The sequence below is a fragment of the Cydia amplana genome, chromosome 10, assembly GCF_948474715.1.
Source record: "Cydia amplana chromosome 10, ilCydAmpl1.1, whole genome shotgun sequence".
Classification (NCBI taxonomy): domain Eukaryota; kingdom Metazoa; phylum Arthropoda; class Insecta; order Lepidoptera; family Tortricidae; genus Cydia; species Cydia amplana.
In genome coordinates, this window is record NC_086078.1 from 11,371,437 (window position 1) to 11,388,146 (window position 16,710).

General features: G+C 37.6%; 1 long non-coding RNA gene across 1 annotated transcript; it reads left to right on the forward strand.

Moving 5' to 3' along the window:
* Positions 1–406: 406 nt before the first annotated feature.
* On the forward strand, positions 407–851 carry LOC134651507 (uncharacterized). Its single transcript, XR_010097113.1, has 2 exons — positions 407–498; positions 649–851. It is a non-coding gene; the product is annotated as an uncharacterized LOC134651507 (long non-coding RNA).
* The last annotated feature ends 15,859 nt before the right edge of the window (positions 852–16,710 follow it).

Below are 16,710 nucleotides of genomic sequence, written 5' to 3' on the forward strand. Positions count from 1 at the left end.
TCATTTAGTCGATCATAGAGGGCCTACCTCGAACGACTTCGTTCAAATATACACCTCACTAGTTCGAATATACAAATGCAATAGATCAAAAGAGAGGCAAATAACGAAATTTCGATATATTTTCGCGGTAGGTCCTTAGATGTTTGCCATTACCGTATATATATACTTTGTCGTTTGTTAAAATTGTCGCGTTGCGTTGTCGGTTTTTTCGTAATTAAGCCGATATTCTTAGTGTTCATTTCATTGCAGATACGACGACATTATTTATTTAATGTAGGTACATGATTGTAAGGTATAAATTGTACGACTGCGATAAGGGTGCATGCATCTGTGTTCACAAGTAGAATCCTATAGTCTGCGCATGAGCTCCGAGTAATTGTAAGGAAACCCCGCTTCCACCCTCGCTTTTTTCAGTCAATAAATGGTCTGAACTCGTGCACAAACTATATTGCTTTTGACGATCGAAATGTAGAAACTTTTGTACAGTTAGCAGCAATAGTTGCTAAGCAGGCGAGGTGTTCAAAATGATTTTGACGCGACGTTATTGTTAAGAGAATAAGAGTGCGTGAAGGTAATTTTGAACACCTCGCCCGCTTAGCAACTTCTGCTGCTGACTGTACCTACCTACCTACTAAATATTTTTTATAGAATACAGTAGTTTTAGTAGCGGCTATGTTCTGTGATAAAGAGATGTGCCTTACTTTATTTCTATGCATCTATTCGTTGAAAAGGCATGTTTTCTTTTTTTTTTTTTTTTGTTTTACTTCGCTATATACGCAGAATATTTATTGTTCTTTTCTAATATTTTTATTTTGATATAAAAGAAATGCCAATAAAATTATATTTACTTATTTTATGGTTTAATTACCTTCGTTATTCTTTCTGCATCCTCCATGTAGGTAAGGTGTAAAGATCCGTCCAGATCTAGTCAATGATATTATATAACCATAGATAGGTTATACTCATACTTAAGGAGCACAAAAAATACTTCCATAATTATTTCTGTGCCTACGAAGAAATCTGTTATTTTTGATTAATTTTCTCATTCCATCCATCTTAGTCACACTAGTTGTTAAACATAAGGTCGTCTCTTTCTCTTTCGGTGTGCGGGAGCTCGTTAGCACCTGCACGTTTCTCGCTTGTCCAGCCGCGACTAAAGGCAACTTGTCCAATTTATTTTGAAACGCCTATAACCTATCTTGAGTTATAAATCATTGGATCTAGTGAATAATCTCGACACTCCTTCAGGACTCGTTTGAGTTTGCATAGAAAGTGGTCAAGCTATTATAGTCCGTCTGGAAATTAAGCAACTTTTTTAGGGTTCCGTAGTCAACTAGGATACAATACTCTGCAGTAGGAAGCTTTACAGTTACAGTGTTGACTTTTATTTTCTGAGATAAAAAAAATTAAGTGTGCGCGGTACTGGTTCCCCGTCGGTCACTGGTGCCACTACGTTAGGTATATAAATTGCATCAGTGCGAATATTTTTGCAATAATAAATACCTATGTGGAATATACTAAAGATTAATTATTGATAACCTTGTTCCACATCGACGACCACTTATTAATAAAGATGTGTTTAATTAAAAATATATTATGCTAACAGAGACTCGTCGGTGTAATAGGTAAATATCTTTATGAAAAGGTTGTTCGTACCGAATTTGTTTACGTACCTATTCATCTTGCGAAAAAATTAAATTGTAGGTAAGTACGTAAGAAAACGCCAATGGGCATATTTTTTTGTCCCCTACACTTTTTTTTCAAATTTGGGATTTTTTATGTTATTTCTACTCAGAATCACGAGCTCTTTCTATCCTAATAGGAAAAAAAAAGTGTCCCAAAATTTCCATACATTTTTCGATCTTTCCATTCCGCGACCGCCATACAGTGTATGAAAAATGGTGACGGAATGGAAATAAAAACCTTAGGACACTTTTTTTCTCCTATTAGGATACAAAGAGCTCGTGATTCTGAGTAGAAATAACATAAAAAAACCGGCCAAGTGCGAGTCGGACTCGCGCACAGAGGGTTCCGCACCATCAACAAAAACAAGCAAAACAAGCAAAAAAACGGTCACCCATCCAAGTACTGACCACGCCCGACGTTGCTTAACTTCAGCCAAAAATCACGTTTGTTGTATGGGAGCCCCACTTAAATCTTTATTTTATTCTGTTTTTAGTATTTGTTGTTATAGCGGCAACAGAAATACATCATCTGTGAAAATTTCAACTGTCTAGCTATCACGGTTCGTGAGATACAGCCTGGTGACAGACGGACGGACGGACGGACGGACGGACGGACGGACGGACAGCGGAGTCTTAGTAATAGGGTCCCGTTTTTACCCTTTGGGTACGGAACCCTAAAAATCCCAAATTTGAAAAAAAAGTGTAGGGGACAACAAAAAAAAACGCCCCAGTCTCTATTGACCTACTTCAGCTTGTCGAACTTTATGACCCTTTAAAACTTCTTGACATGCATTTGACCTTTTCAGTACTTTAGTAATTAAGGTCAACCAAGGTTTTTCGAAACATTGATCTACAATACTCATGAATCTAGTATGCTACCTTCTATGCATTTACCTACTGTATAAGTTTGACTAGAGCTTGACAAAGTCAATATTTAATTTAAATATGTATAGACTTTAATTTTAACCAATCAACTTTTTGTGAAGAATCACATGTTTTTTGAATAGGGTTTGTGTTGGGCTTAGAGGATCTTTCAACCAAATGGAGTAGCCATTATCAGGCGTTCCCCTCTGTCGAAAATAGGCGGCCAGTGATCATACACAATGTATGGACTGACGTTTATATGACACGGCTATTTTTACGTTACGTATACATTTGGCGTGCCCCTCCCCCCAAAAATCGGCAGACTGTTTTGTACAGATAATTACAGACAAAGCGTCTCCGTTTGGTTATATCCTCCAAGGTGTTGGGTAATATTCAAAGGTGCGGGGGAGTTATATATCCTCCTTTATGGCTTCATGGAGAAGGAATCATATAAATATCAGTCATATAAACCGTTTTTTGAAGTCAAAAATGTACTAACAGCTTCGTCTATATAATTTTCCGTTCCGTCGCTGTATCTGCTCCATCGCGTGCTTGCTCGGTTACCAGACGTTATAATTTAATTAGCGAACGGCGCTAACCGGCCCGCGACATCGGTACCTTAAACGAAAATACGAAGAAGTACCCAATCCAAGATCTTAACACAATATAATGAGGTTTAGGAGTAGGTATACAATTACTCGTGTTGTTGATTGTACAAACAATGTAAAACCGGCGGAATCTTAGTATTTTAGACCTGGTTTGTAACGTACAATGTATTAAACGACTGTTTTACTGGCCGTAACCATAATTACGTATTTACATATGGAGTTTATGGAAAATTCATTAAAATTAATTACCGTACCAAGGTATACCACTACGGGATATTGCCTCATGCATATAAAGTGAGCAATAAGCCACTAAGGAGTGAGTACTACTGCGTAGGGTCCATTCTTATGTACGGTGCGAACTTGGGAATGGTAAGCTTGAATAAAACTTTAATATACTAGTAGTTCGCCCCGAACTGAGAACTCGCGGTTAACAAAAAATTATATAGCGATTGACTTTGTTGCACCTACTTAGGTACTCGTATAGTGCGACATAAAATACCTAATAGAAAATAAATGAGGGCGCCACTTTCTACGTAACTGTCACATTTTTGACGTAAAATGCTTACACATGGCAACAATTTAGTATGGACATTTTTGAGTTCCATTTTATTTAATTTCTACTATTTTATGTCGCTCTATAGGCGGCAATGGATCAAAGATCGCGTGGATTTATTGCAAGGTATGTGGAGCCCTTAACTGATTGATTTAAGCAAAGAGTAGTATGTATAATATAGTTGGCCAAGCAGATCTTGTCAGTAGAAAAAATGGAGGCGCGAAGGGATATGGTCTCATAGAAAATTTGGGTTTCGCGCCTTTTTCTACTGACAAGATTTGCTTTTTTGCATCAATTTTGAAGCGCCATTTACAAGTTTAGCGTTAAGTAATATAGATGGCGCTATTTTTTCGAATAAAGGGCTTCGTATACGGCTCTCCCTCCCCTGGATTTAAGTCGCCACCATAGAGATTAAAATAAACTGTATCTGTGCTAACCCGAAATATTTCCTGTCAAATGTCAAATACATATATTATGTTTATTATATTTTATTTTTATCTTGCTAATTATTTCAAAATGGTAAATTTAAAAACGATATTATAAAAGTGTAAGTCGAGCACTTTCATTTGATACTAAACTCGACCATGTTTCTTGCAAAAAAAATGACCAGAATAGCAAGACCTCTCACAAACAGCTTTTTGGCCTTCTAAGCTCTTCTAGCTCAATAACCTCTTGATCGGGCCTGCTCATAATTTAATGACTAAAATATAATGCCCTCGACTACACGTTTACCCAATTTCATTTAAATTAGAACAAATTTACTTAAGTTATTGAGTATCAAACTATCTTCTGACAGTTCAGCTTAAAAACATCGAAATGCCGAGACGTGCCGCTAGCCAGCCGCGTGTTCAAAGTCGAATGTAAGAACTTCGCTTCGCTTCGCTCGCTCGTTCGAAAAGTAGTTTTATAAAGTACCTTGTTTGGAATTTTCAGAATAAAATTAGGTTAAGCTCTGAATATCTTAAAATGTTGTTATTATTGGAAAAAATGCTTTTAAAAAAAAGGTAAGGTTTAACGGTATATACAAGTAAAACCAAGCTTTGTCTCACGAAAATTGCATTTTCATAAACTTGCCATATTTACACTTGGCAGACCTATAATGCCATAAAAGCTTTTCGCATTTAAGTGCACCAAATATACGAAAAAATTTAACGAAAAGTTGGGATTACCTATAGAGGAGTCAGTAATTTCCTTATTAGCATTGTCTATAATGATCGACATAAACATAGTTTATTGTCTGATTTGAACCTAGGGTTTCTTTCTTACGAGTAAGGGATATATTCTGTTGACAAGGAAGCGTACAAGGTATATAGTATATAACATGCCCTTATGGCTCTACAAAAAGATCTATCTTGTAAGTTGTACCCACAGAATATTACTGCACGCGACTGTACCTACGGAAAAGTTATACTAAAATCAACCCGGCTTAGTTCTCTTTCCGTCTCAAATCTCGAAGCAAAGCCAAATACCAAAAGCTTTAGTAAAAAGCGATTTTAACCGAGCTTTAGGAAATTAAATCCCTTTATTCTTCCGATGTCGCACGCGTCACGCACAATTAAATTGAAATTAATTAAAATGTCATCGCACAAAGGGCTCCAAGTAACGGTTGGCGGTGGAAACAGGCCGTGTGTTCTTGTAAGATGTGCGAGCGCTGCGAGTCCAACTCTGTCAAACCAGCGTAACGTGACCTCGAGGATTACCTCAACATAGGATTTTTGAAGTGAAAACTCATTTAGCGTTGCTGGGCACTTTTTGAGGTGGGGAACAAAATGATAAACTCGAGACAGCTTAAGGCGATCACGTGACCGTATGGGGCGTAAGGCGATCACGTGACCGTAAGCCCCGTAAGGTGGCCACTCATAATTTAAATGCCATTTAAATCAATAAAGAAAAACTCAATGTTATTTGACATTTATGTTGCGGACTCCTTTTCAAGACTCTTTACCTATGTTCAAATAATTTGACGTTGTCATGGCAGTATGTAAATAAACATGTCAATGAAAAAGTGTGATCTTATTTGAGAATGATAATAATATATAATAAATAAATAGAATACCATTGAGCCATTGATCTGGGAATTATGTCAAATTTCCGGATGGTATTTAATATTAGGGGCATAAAAATACCTACCTATATAATGTGATCCATTAGGTTGTAAGGTATTAAGATGGATAACAAATATTCACATTTTTTGAAAATGCTTAAATTTAGATAATGCATAAAAAACCTACAGTAATAATAATCGACTCGGGCTACTGAGTGAACTGATAAGGTTAACTTGGTGTTGTGAAAATAGAGGTCGGAGAGCACAACTTTTGCATGGTTGGGAAGTCCGGGTTTTATAAACGACTGTAAAATAATAGGCACTGGTAAGGAGAAAACAAAATGTATTCTGACAAATAATAAATAGACAAAAAGTATCAAAACCATAAACATAATAAAAAAGGTGAATTTATACAAAAAGGTTGTGCGATCTTGCACACCGGGCATAGTGAACACCTTTACCTTTGACTTGATATAACAGAAAAAATGAACGAGGAAGAAATTAAGAAAGTATCAATAATAAGTCTTTATTTAATAATCTTTTAATTTAAAACAACACTAGCCTCAAATGTTTAATAGTTGCTGCAATTTTGAACAAAACGTAAAAAAAAATTTATTCGCTTTGCCCAGGGTGCCGGGCAATTAAGCGGGTGCGGGCAATTAAAGTTGAATAGTTTAGGATTGGGAGCCCGAATCGCTTTGCCTGGGGTGTTCGCTTTACCCGGACTTCCCCTACGTGCAAAATGCGTTCGGCGTACTCGATGTAGCAAAATGTGAACTTTCGTAGACCCAAGTTTTACATCTGCTATCTGCTGCTGTCAAATAACTAAGGGGTATGTAGGGGTGTCAGTGTCGCTAGTGTATACAAACTAATACTGGTTCACTCGAGTCTTCGGCTCGCCCTTCGCTCGGCAAGACATCGGAATGACACCCCAGAATCGAATGGATCTCGGCGGCTTCTTTCATGTGTGCCCCCTTTTGATCGGCCGCGGCCGCCGACAATCCGGCCGCTACTTATCGGGTCAGATTTATTGTGATGCGGAGGCTGGGCCGCGGGGAGCGCCACTGTACCATAGATTAAATGTATACGAGATACACCACTCTTAACAAAAGTGGGATCCATTATAAACGTAATTGTAAAAATATTTGGCAGAGCCGCAAGGAGCGCCACTGTACCACTATACATTACACAATGATATACGAGATACACCACTCTTAAATTAAAGGGGAATCCGCGGCTAGTGCCTCTAGCTATAGATTCTACATTCTACTCTCCAAATTGTAATCGGTCTAGGTTAGAAGGGTCCTTATGCTTCAAGTGCAATAAGGTATCCATCTGATAAAAAGGCCCTTATTGCACTCTGATAGATATGTGTCCATAAAACTACATAGGTACTTATTTAGATTGCAAAACATAATAGCATAACAATCTAAATCTTAAAGGACTATACAATTTTACTTTACCAAGATCAAAACCAATTGATTACCCACCTACCTACTATTACTGGGTTGTGACAGACCGCGCGATAATGTTATTTTCTTAGAGTTGCGTATCTGCGATATGTATTAGACGTGTAATCTACGAAACTACCGAGTTGTGCTAAAAAGGCCTAACTTCACTTTATTATGAATGGCGTATGAAGCTTACTGACTAAGGGGTGCAATATTCGCCTATTTTACGGTTACGTTGTTTATGCGCTACTTTTGGAGGTGTTTCCGAAAATAGCCAATTTGATGTGTCGCGAATTATTATAAGGCCTTATCTTAAGTCAAGAAATAAGCGCGACAATACGTACTTGCCTTATACTATGTAAAAGGTGTTTTTGTTATGCGTGACAATACCCTGAGGGGTGAATATTTTTAACTGAACAAATTTTACTCAACCCCAAGTCTGTACTTACTTGACACACACTAAAATCCCATTTACTTCATTGGCACATTATTGCTTAGCAGCATATTTATTTTAGAATGTTCAGTGAAACAAAAAGTTATACAGTTTCGTCAAGGAACCCAAATTGTTACCCACCGTAGATGCCAAATTGCCAATCTATTTCACTTGCTACGGACGCGTCTAAACTAGAAACAGACTAATGGAACTTTTATTATAACTGGATATAATTTTGTTGAGGTGTAAAATCTGACTTTGAATAATGTCACGCTGGATTTGCCGTTTTTTACAGCAGGTTGATTTTTTTAAATACCACATCGGTGGCAAACAAGCATACGGGCCGCCTGATGGTAAGCAGTCACCGTAGCCTATGGACGCCTGCAACTCCAGAGGTGTTACATGCGCGTTGCCGACCTTTTTAAAAACCTGTACACTCCTTTTTTGAAGAACCCCATACTGTAGACCCTCGGGAAAATCTCGGAAGGGAGCTCATTCCACAGCCGGAGCGTCCGCGGGAGGAAATTCCTCTTAAACCGCACAGTACGGCGACCATTTAGGTTCTAGGGTGTGTGGATGAACACCCTGCCGATGGCGGTGCGGTGATAGAAAGCGGCCGTTGGCATCATGTCAAACAATTCTTCAGAGCACAGCCCATTGTACAAGCGGTAGAACACACATAAGGAGGCAAGGTCTCTCCTCAGACTTAAAGGTTCAATACCGCTTGTGAGTTTGGGATCATCGACGATTCGTACAGCGCGCCTTTGGATTGAGTCGAAGGGTCCAAGTTGGCATCCAGGTGCTCCTGCCCAAAGGTGACAGCAGTACTTGATTCTCTTGAAAGGAGCAGGGGGCATAGCCAAGATGGCAATAGTACCTACATCGACAAACGCTAAACAAAAACAAAAATTGTATCGGGATGACAAATGCTATACGAAAAATCACGTAATTATTCCATACATTATTTAAGTTCCCATTGGCGTTTTTTATCAACGATGGGCATCTTAGCTAGGCTCCCTGTACCGTTGTGCCACTTGTGCCTATAAAGGAACTATTAAGCAACTTTCAAGAATCACCCGGTAACACACGATGCAGAATTACTATGAACGGACTGACCTATAAGTAACAAGAACTTACACCACAACTATGAAAGAATGAAAGGTTTGTAGTTTTAAGTTTATTTATTCATTACAGAGGTCAAAAACAGAGAAATACAAAGTCAAAAAATTATACAGTTAATAATAAATTAAAGGTCGTTAAGTGGACACAACATACCTAGGCTATGCTAATCCCTTCTTTATATCCGCTGGAGTTACTGAAATGGAGCAAACCGAAATCGAAACGTCAGCGTCAGGGTGGCTTCAGAGCCCGTAACATGAGTCACTGATAGTCGCCAATAGCGACTAAAAATTCAAGTGAGTGAAACCGTTGTCGTATAAACAGTTTAAAATATGTCTCACGAAAGTTTAATATCGATAGTCACTGATAGTGTCAAAACTGACATATACGCTATCGAGAACGTAACTTACTTTCTATACATCTCGTTCGCACTAAACTGTGTAATGAACAGTTTGGTTTCCAAGTAGGTTTAGGTACTGAATGCGCAATCCTAACGCTGAAGCATACTGTTGATTACTATATCAATAGAAAATCGCCTATATACGCATGCTTCCTGGACTTGTCCAAAGCTTTTGATCTTGTGTCCTACGATCTACTTTGGAACAAGTTAAGGAAGACAGGCGTGGCACCCGAGGTTGTCAGTCTTTTTTCATATTGGTATGGTAATCAAAAGAACAAAGTGAGGTGGGCAAATGTGTATTCTGACGAGTACTCACTCAGCTGTGGTGTAAGGCAGGGAGGGTTAACATCGCCAAGGTTATTTAACCTATATGTTGATCAGCTGATTGGCGAGCTGAGTAGCATGCATGTCGGTTGCCGCCTGGATAATATCAGCGTAAATAATATAAGTTATGCGGATGATATGGTGCTGCTCAGCCCGTCATTCTATGGACTGCAAAAGCTGATAAAAATATGTGAAAGGTATGCGGATGCGCATGGCTTAAGGTATAATGTGAAGAAAAGTGAGTTCATGATTTTCAAAGGCAGGAACAAGTTGCCACTATACATTCCGCCACTTCTTTTAAACAGTACGCCTTTGAAACGAGTGACAGAATTTAAATATCTGGGCCATGTGCTAGCCGAAGACCTTAAAGATGATAAAGATATAGAACGTGAGCGAAGGGCATTGTCCGTTCGCGGCAATATGCTGGCTCATAGATTCATTCGTTGTAGTGTGCCTGTAAAACTATCTCTTTTTAGAGCGTACTGCCAAAGTTTCTACACGAGTGGTCTATGGGTCAGTTTTACGCAGCGGGCGTACAATGCACTAAGAGTGCAATACAATAACGCATTCAGGGCCCTGTTGCGGCTCCCTCGCTATTGCAGCGCGTCGGGTATGTTTGCCGACGCGGCCGTCGACGATTTCTATGCAATAATACGGAAAAAGTCGGCGTCCGTTATGCGACGTGTGCGAGGGAGCAGCAACAGTATCCTGCAGATGATTGCGGACAGGCTGGACTCGCCCGTCCTCGGTCGCTTCATGGATCTGCATGTTATGCGGAGTTCATGGGATGCATGAGGCGGCAGAGGGGGGGGAGAGTCGCATCTTTTGTTTTAATTTTTAATTTGTAAAATTTTGTGATTTGTGTGTATTTTTTTTTTATTTATTATTTTTATATCTCTAACATAGGTCTTAAGTTAAGTTAATAGTTACTAACCAAATTATGGAACCTGTTTTCTGAATTAAATGATTTTTATTTTTATTTTTATTTTTATTTTTATTTATTTATTTTTAATATGCGAGTACGAGCGAGATGTATAGAAAGTTCATTACGTTCGCGATGGCATTTATGTCAGTGCTAAACTGATGGTAGCCGTACGGGCGTCTAAAAAATATTACGAGTAAAATAATATTTACGCAAATACGTAAATGTTGTCCTAACCTTAGTCTGCCCTACAAAATTGTTTTTGATATTAGGCTTCGAAATTTCTACGAGGAAAACTTTAATGGAAAAGTTAGGTACGATGTCAAGCACGGACCAATTATATAGGCTAGGTCCGAGCGTTCGCTCTGAGGGAAAAAATAAAGAATGTTTATTTATTTTATCCTACAAACTAAAAATAAATAGTTGATATCGCTTTTCTTATTTTTTTCCTGCGGTATGTCCAATTCGAAAGTCATTTATTTATTTCGCGTTGGTTGGATAAGATATTGTACGTAGGGTAGGTCTTACCTTTTATGTTTTGTGTAGTATTTTTTCTCTGGTGTCGTGTCAAAATTTTGTGATTAATATGGTCACTTAAAAATTTTACAAACCACATTTTCATTGAAATACGTTTTCTAACGTGAAAACCGAGAAAGAATAAAGACAGTTTCTCTGTGCAGGAATATTAAAAAAAACTTTTTTGGGGTTCCGTACCTCAAAAGGAAAAAAAGCGGGATCACTCGTGCGTCTGTCTGTCCGAACATTCCCCCCCTTTATATCCGAAACTACTGGCACTAAAATTTAGAAAAAAATACATAAAATAGTTTAAAGAACTATTCCTCCTAAATCTTTAGATGACCAGAAAACCTATTAGAAATGTGCAGTCAAGCGTGAGTCGGACTTAATTACTTAGTTTTTGATCCGACCCCTCTACGGGTTTTTTAAAAACATTTCATTCACATTCCACATAAAAAAAAAACATTATTAAAATTGGGTAATGCCCTACCCTTGGAACGCGAGTCCAACTCGCCCTTGACCGGTGTTTTTTATATTTACCTGCATTTATTTTGTCTATTTACCTACATATCTACTCTCGCTGGCCCTTTCATATGTGTATGGTGGTCAAAAATCGTGGGTTCCAACCTCCTCGCGCGTGTGTTAAAGCAGAAACAATCGTTCTCGAATACATGCAAAAAGATGTCAAAAAATTCAGCCAGGTATGTCAGGATCCTTATCATACTCAGACAAGATCCAAAAGATCAAGAAGATCGATCAAAGACGTGTGTCTTTTATTTAATACCAATAATAATTCAAACGCAATCAAACTCGTACGCGGTAGCTTGTAAATAAGAATAATGCGAACAAAAAAAAGCATCAACCAAACCCATATATATATTTTATTATTAAGGAAGGACATGATTTAACGAACCGGTAAAAAATATATTGTATTCTTTGTTAAGTAAAATGAACCGTATAATAGTCTTTTATATTTAAACGCTTTTAAAAAGGCCGTCCTACTAAATCTTAATGGAACTGAATAATAAGGCCTAAGGGTTTAATGGTTTAAAAGGTTCTTTATTGAATCGGCTGTGGGTACTAGGAGTTTAGGAGGGGTAGGAGTGTTGATTAACTATTTGGGATGGTGGCAGTCGATAAAACGTTTAATGCTAGCAGCATTCAGTGTTTACATGTGCTGAGCCAAAAAACCTGTACTTTTGCGACCTTAAAACCTGAAATAACACGATAAAATTAAGCGACTAGTGTTCCGGTTTGGCATTGAGTGTAAACATATTAATATAGGGAATTATGTTTAACCTGACGATGTCGTTTATTTATTAAGATTGCTAATTACATAAACACTAGGAACTAATTAATTATTTTTCAAATTGCTATTATTTTAGATGGATCTAAAATAATAGCAATTTGGATCCATCCCGATGGACGATGGATCTTAATCCCTAAAGTCTTTTCTCCTATCTTTGCATTCCCTAATATTGGTTGTCATAATGATCAGTTGTCCTAACACTAAAAACCCTAATTTAGGTTTACCTAATTATTGATTACTTATCCTAATGTTATTCAACATATTTTCTTTTTTGCGAGGGTCGCAGTTCTAACCCTAACCTAACCCACTATTGTGGCAGCAAGTTCTAAAACCTAACCATATTTCAGAACCTTACATTATGGAAAATAATCGTTATGACAATTGATCGTTAGGGCATGTGCCCGTTAGGACAAACCAGTTAGGGCAAGTGACTTTAGGACAAACGTTGTTAGGGATTCAGAATGACACCCATTTTAGATACTCCACCTTATTTTGAATACGTTTGGATTTTTTTTCTGGATCTATCAGATTCTATTTTCTAATACCGGTTAAGTCGAACCGTGTAAACGTCGCAATGGAGATGGAGAGAGTTGTTATTTTGATTTCGACAACAAACCATAGAAGCGGAGCGTGAATCTCGCGACCTAAACGCGTATGCGCCATTTTGGGCGCTTACGACTTACGACGTTTTGGTCGCGTGGTACAGGTTGAGATTGCAACAATTTCATTGCAATCGCGTATGGCTTCTCTGTAGTAATAATAACTTAATGTAACCGAATGAACACTTATAATTAGATCGAATTAAGAGAATGTGTGATTTCTACAGGCCATACTATGCTTCAATAATTAATGCGTAGTGGAAATATTAGCGCTATGGCCCTTCGGTTATCCATAACTATTATAGAATTTAAAATTTTAAGTTGGGGCTTAACATTTTAAGTTTAAACCTATCTATATGGTAGGTATCTATATTTCGATGGTAGGTAGTGAATTACAGAAAGATAAAACTTGGTCGTTCCGTTTTGGAGATATTAGGGAACATTCATTTTTACATAGCGGCCTCTTACCGGATACAGTCTCCGTTCGGCAGGGGACCGTTCCGCAGGGAATAAAAAAGCATTTTGCATATTTATTAAAAACTTGTGAAAGTACAGAACATGACAACACTAGCGGCATCATAAGGCCGGTAGATCTGTCAAAGGGCTCGTGTGTCGGCTCGGCTTTATGATGGTATTTTTACAGGCAGGTACAGGCTTTGAAGGCCTGCCGTGCCGCCCGCCAATTATATTCTACTTAACTCAGTGTCCACGCACGCACGGCTCCCGTCGAATAGCTACGGGTGTAAGATGATTTTTTATGATAATAGCGAGTTTGAACGAGAATTTAACTATCTGACAGACGGTGGCGATCATATCTGAAATGGTACTTGCAGCTTCGAGTTGTTTAGACTTTCTGAGAAAGCCTGTATTGAGAAATTACTTCCGTCTTGTTAATTAGAAAATACAAATTGTATTTTAAGCAAAATTATAATTAAGGAGCGGGACAGTCTGTATGCACTGTAATACAAGGCCAATTTTATACATAGTACCTAATTATTTGGAACTTTCCGAACTATTTTATTTTTTATTTTTGGGAATCTACCTTTTTAGGGGAGAAAGAATAATAAAACCCGTACCCAAATTCCAAACGGGTAGGTAAAGCCGCTTGCGGTCTAGCAGAAAAATAGTTTTATAATAAGTTTAATAATAAAATTGTGCGCTAATCGACGCATTTCGCAATAACCGTTTGAGTATTTTTAGTGTTCCGTGATATACTTGTACTTAAGTAATTCTCCTATTCAAATTACCTAAATTATTCAACGGAACTTACGGAACCTTGGCTACTCTACATTCTACTACCAAAGCTATGTGAAGCGATAATGAGTGCAGTGCAGAAAAGATGTAAGTACATCAATTACTTTTACACGAGAGATAACTTCTTCGTACGTAGTACGTAAATTACTCTGTTTTCCGCCCACAGCAGGTGTTACGACGGTTTCTCATTCTCGACATCGATCGCATAAGGTACCTAACTTGAACTTTTAAGAGTCACACGAACTCGCCGCCAAAAGGCCTCTCTCACAATCGAAGTTTTAAAACGACATGCTTGAATTACATGAAACTTAAAATGTATATTTTAATTTCATTTAACCTATATCTATGTCTGGTACTGATATTCGTTGCTAAAAATTGTTATAGGTACAGAAAAATACAGCGAGTAGAAATGTTTAATTACCTATAATAATGTATATTCTAAACTGAAATAGATGTCATATATTAAAGAAAAGCGGCCAAGTGCGAGTCGGACTCGCCCATGAAGGGTTCCGTATTTAGGCGATTTATGACGTATTAAAAAAAACTACTTGCTAGATCTCGTTCAAACCAATTTTTGGTGGAAGTTTACATGGTAATGTACATCATATATTTTTTTTACTTTTATCATTCTCTTATTTTAGAAGTTACAGGGGGGGACACACATTTTACCACTTTGGAAGTGTCTCTCGCGCAAACTATTCAGTTTAGAAAAAAATGATATTAGAAACCTTAATATCATTTTTGAAGACCTATCCATAGATACCCTACACGTATGGGTTTGATGAAAAAAAAAAATTTTGAGTTTCAGTTCGAAGGATGGGGAACCCCAAAAATTTATTGTTTTTTTTTCTATTTTTGTGTGAAAATTTTAATGCGGTTCACAGAATACATCTACGTACCAAGTTTCAACAGTATAGTTCTTATAGTTTCGGAGAAAAGTGGCATACGGACGGACAGACAGACGGACAGACGGACAGACGGACAGACGGACAGACAGACAGACAGACATGACGAATCTATAAGGGTTCCGTTTCTTGCCATTTGGCTACGGAACCCTAAAAAAGTGACGAAGGCCTCCAGATGGTGAAGGCCGGATATATATAGGAAGGTTTATATATAGTAGTGTAACTATTTAAAAAAATACAAATCAAAATATACATATTTACCGTAAAATGGGGTGAGTAGGGTCAAAACTGAAATTCAAACCTCGATAACATTTTATTTTTACATATGAAAACTGAATGGTGTATATAATAAGTGTTCCGGACGTTTGTATTTTAATTTTTATTTTATTTTGGGTAGTTCCATTTCATAACTTTGACGATAAAGAGGAAAACCCACCTCACCCCGTAGTGCCTCGTATTTGGGGTGAGAGGGGTTTTCATACAAAGGTGATTTTGGAAGATTGTTGGATCGATTTTTTTTTTATTATGCGTATTACTATAGCTCCATTTTAAATTGGAATACATTTTTTTGTAGCAGTAGCCTTAAAATCCCTTCTCACCCCCCTCTCAAACCTTCTCTCCCCATTCATAACCCGCCTCTCCCCGCGAAACCTACTCACCCCGTTTTACGGTATACTTTTAAACTTTCTTTGTGTTCCAATTTCAAGCAACGAAATCTAGTAGGTACCAGGCATAGATATATGTATAGCTGGTCAAGCAGATCTTGTCAGTAGAAAAAGGCGGCAAATTTGAAAAATGTAGGCGCGAAGGGATATCGACTCATAGAAAATTTGAATTTCGCGCCTTTTTTTACTGACAAGAATTGCTTGACCAGCTTTATGTTACTTGAATGTTCATGTCTTTAAATTCTCAGAATGTCGTTTTAAAATGAGAGCGTAACGTCGATTGCGTGGCGGCGGCTAGGTTCGTGTGACTCTTAAACAAAATAACTGGATAGTGCAAGTTGATGATTTGTCTTCCTCCATTAGGTATATACCATTATTAGATTTTATAGCCAGCAGAAAGGATGTAATTTCCCAATTCAACTATAAGTACCTAATTATTAAATTACAAATATTGCCACGTACTATGAATTTATGGTGGATATTCGTGCCTTAAGTTTCATTTTGTATTTACAATAAAATTCATCCCAGTTTTCGTTTCATAACCAGTTAGGATTAAGGTTAGGAATGTTTCCCATTTCGAAACTGCTTATAGTATATAACTAAACTACTTTTTTGGACCTAGCTAGAAAAAAATGTTACGAAAGCGAGGTTTTAAGATGGAATCACATCAAAAGCGATTCTCTTTGTCTTATATTCAAACATTAGTACCTACTGAAAATTTTCATCTGTTAGAGAAAAGTTTACTTCAAGGGTTCGCCAACAACGAATTCGGTTCACTTATTTGTCATCAGAATCGACATCATTTACACTAGACACATAAAAAAATCATTAGCGTCTGTTATAGTAAAATTTACCTATACGAATATTGCTACTGTACTGTACCTATAGGTTTTGTTAATTGCAACGTGATAAATGCCCTTCGTATAAACTTAGGTGTGAACATTTTTTCCCCAGATGTCTAAGAAAGATTTAATGTAGAGCGCTATACGGTCATTTCATTAAGACCAGAATAAGAATATAAAATGTAAACAGCACTGCGGCCCGGTAGCGAATTTAGCA